This window comes from Papaver somniferum, chromosome 4 (genome assembly GCF_003573695.1).
Source record: "Papaver somniferum cultivar HN1 chromosome 4, ASM357369v1, whole genome shotgun sequence".
Lineage (NCBI taxonomy): Eukaryota > Viridiplantae > Streptophyta > Magnoliopsida > Ranunculales > Papaveraceae > Papaver > Papaver somniferum.
Genome location: NC_039361.1, coordinates 132,705,862 through 132,709,429, shown reverse-complemented (window position 1 = coordinate 132,709,429; position 3,568 = coordinate 132,705,862).

The window sequence follows — 3,568 nt, the reverse complement described above, 5'->3', positions numbered from 1 at the left end:
GAGTATACAACATTATCAACCTATTCTGGAGGCTGTAGGGAGCGTGTTTGAAGCAAATCAAGGCTCAGATGAGATTAAAAAAGTTAAGAAAATATTCCCGAGAATATTTTCCTTAATGCCGAGTAATGGAGAATTATATGGAGTTATGGAGGAGATTTCTTGTGCATGAGAGGCTATATAAGGTGTTGAGGAGTAATAGAGTCGACATAGAGAATTTGGGAGAGTTTATAGCAATCACAGAACCGGAAAAATAGAGTTACAGAGAACTGCCATTGCTGCTGCTAAAGAAGAACACGAAGAACAGTGGTATTGTCGTTCATCAACAGTGACAACGACACAGCTTAGGAGGGTCGTAGTGCTACAGTGACAATGACACCTCACTTTTATCGTTCTCTGTAACAGTTGCATTTGTAACTTATATAAGTGTTACAAACCCGTTTTTTTTTCTCCCGTTTCATTATTGTGAACACCCTTTGAGCAATGAAAATAAATTTTGAGCGTGTTTCCAACATGTTGATGAGCTAATTCTCCCACAACCAAGGCAATGATAAAGATATGTACGCATGAATAATAGGTAATTATTTTATTTTCTCTAATTTATAATTTATAATTCACTCAATCGCTGCCTTTGCAGAGTTCTAAATTGTTTGCATAATTTTTTAATTAATTGTGATTCAATTTGATATGTTATACTTTGTTTAATCAATTGATAATTTATGCTTAGGGAATACAATTAATATTTGAGAATTTGCATGATTATTTGTGAATTAATAAATAAGAGATTAAAACATAATTAGAGTTATGGATTATTTACCATCTTCATTCATGTGTAATAGTGGAATCAGTGTCTTGGTTATTTTTAATATCTTGAAATCAAATTTTGAGTTAAATTTTGTTTATTTTTATGTTTCATCAAGTTTAAAATCTATTGTTTTCACAAGTCTTGAACGAACAATAACTATAACATCATTGAAATCACATCACTAGGTTGTTCTTCGAGAATATAAGCTCAGTGTATCAATTGGTTTCTGTTCACCTTGAATTTTCAAAAGACGAAACAAAAACTCATAGGTATTTCCGTGGTAGACATATTTATCTATTCAATAGACTTCTGTGTAAAACAGATTTGTTTATCAAGTCTTCGACTTTGGGTCGTAGAAACTCTTAGTTGTGGGTGACATCATCTAAGGGAATAAAGTGTGCAGAATCCAGCGTGGTTCAAGAGGCGTAAGGAACACGACTATACCTTAATCAGTATGAGATTGGTTAGGGCTCAACTAAATTCTAGTATGAAGTTAACTTGTAGTAGGCTAAAGTCTGTAGCGGCTTAATACAGTGTGGTGTTCAAATATGGACTAGGCCCCGAGGTTTTTATGCATTTTCGGTTTCCTCGTTAACAAAATTTCTGGTGTCTATGTTATTTCTTTTCCTCATTATATTTTTATATAATTGAAATATCACAGGTTGTGCGTAGTTCAATCAATTGGTGAATCCAACCATTGGTTGTTGATTGTAATTGATTGACGCTTGGATATTGGTCTTAGGTACCATCCAAGTTATTTCTCATATTAATCCGGATCACGTATTTCTATATGCTCGATTGCATATTGATTTGAGAAATGAAGATATAACTCTTGGATGTATTTTCCTCGATTGAGTCTGATTGTCTAGTTGATTCTCTTGAAATATGTTGGAGTTAGTCCATACAGATTGCCAAAATGAAATATTGGGTGTGGTTGTTAGAACCCCGTTTTTTCAATTGGCGCACCTTATTTGAGGATGCATATATTTTTCGTAAATCTTGTGATAGATGTCAACAAACGGGCGATCTAGGTGCTCGAAATCAAATGCCACTCACACCGATTCTTGTTGTAGAGATTTTCGATGTGTGGGGCCCTTTTGTCAATTCGAACGAAAAATATTATATACTTCTCGTTGTGGATTATGTTTCAAAACAGATGGTAACTAAAGCCATCCGTACTAATGATTCTCAAGTTTTTTGTGAGTTTGTGAAGGAATATATTTTCTCTAGACATGGTACACCAAGAGTAGCTATTAGTGATGGAGCCTCACACTTTCAGAAATCCTTCCATGCTCTTCCTAAGAAGTACAACATAACTCACGGGGTCGGTACTTCGTATCACCCACAAACTAGTGGACAAGATGAAATTTTAAATAGTGAGATTAAGTCCATCCTTGAGAAAACCGTTAACACTACACGAAAGGATTGGAGTTATAGGCTTAACGATGCATTATGGGTGTAGAGAACCACATATAAAACACCGATTGGTATGTCTCCATATCGGTTGGTTTATCTCAAAGTTTGTCATCTTCGGGTTGAACTTAAGCACAAGGATTAGTGGGCGATTAAGATGTGCAACATGTATTATGACAAAGCAGGGAAACAGAGACAACTACAAATCAATGAGTTATAGGAGATAGGTAATGATGCTTAAGATAGTTCCCGGATCTACAAGGATAAGACTGAGCTATTTCCTGAAAAAATGATTTCTCGAAAGAATTTTGTTGTGGGGAAACAAAGTTCTTTTACTTTATTCTCGTCTTAAACTAGTTCCTGGTAAGATAAGGTCCAGATGGATTGGGCCATATGTAGTTACTAATGTTTATCCTCATGGTGAAGTTGATGTAACTAGTCTCCGAGATTAGACAACTTCGAAGGCCACGACCATAGATTGAAACCATACTACGAAAGAATTGCTTATGTGGATATGGATGTGCTAGAATTTCGGGATTTACTCCCATCTGGAGGAGTAGTTTGGAGAGTGCCAAGTCGGGCTAAGGAGGTTGAACGAATCTCTATTTGGGAGACAACCCATCGGTTTTGTATCTGAAAATCCGGGGGTATAAACACCCAACAATTCGTTTGGAAATCTAAGATGACTTACTCCAATACAATTTCTAGAGAATCAACTAGACAGTTAGACTCAATCTAGAATAAAGTATATCAAAGAGTTTAATATCTCTAACTCTTAATTCAATCCGCAATCACCAAATAGAAATCTGCGAGCCCGATTGAATATAAGAGTAACTACTTGAGCGGTACCAAAGACCAATGTTCAAGTGTCAATCAATGTAAATCAACATCCAAAGGTTGGATATTTTAATTGACTGATCTTAACGCACAACCTGTGATATTTCAATTATATAACAAAATATAATGCGGAAAATAAATAACACAGACACCAGAATTTTGTTAACGAGAAAACCGCAAATGCAGAAAAACCCCGGGACCTAGTCCAGATTGAACACCACACTGTATTAAGCCACTACAGACACTAGCCTACTACCAATTAACTTCGGACTGGACTGTAGTTGAACCCTAATCAATCTCACACTGATTAAAGGTACAGTTGCGCTCCTTAAGTCTCTGGTCCCAGCAGGATATTACGCACTTGATTCCCTTAGCTGATCTCACCCACAACTAAGAGTTGCTACGACCCAAATTCGAAGACTTGATAAACAAATCTGTCTCACACAAAAAAAGTCTATAGGATTGAATGAATCTGTCTCCCACAGAAATACCCAAGAGTTTTTGTTCCGTCTTTTG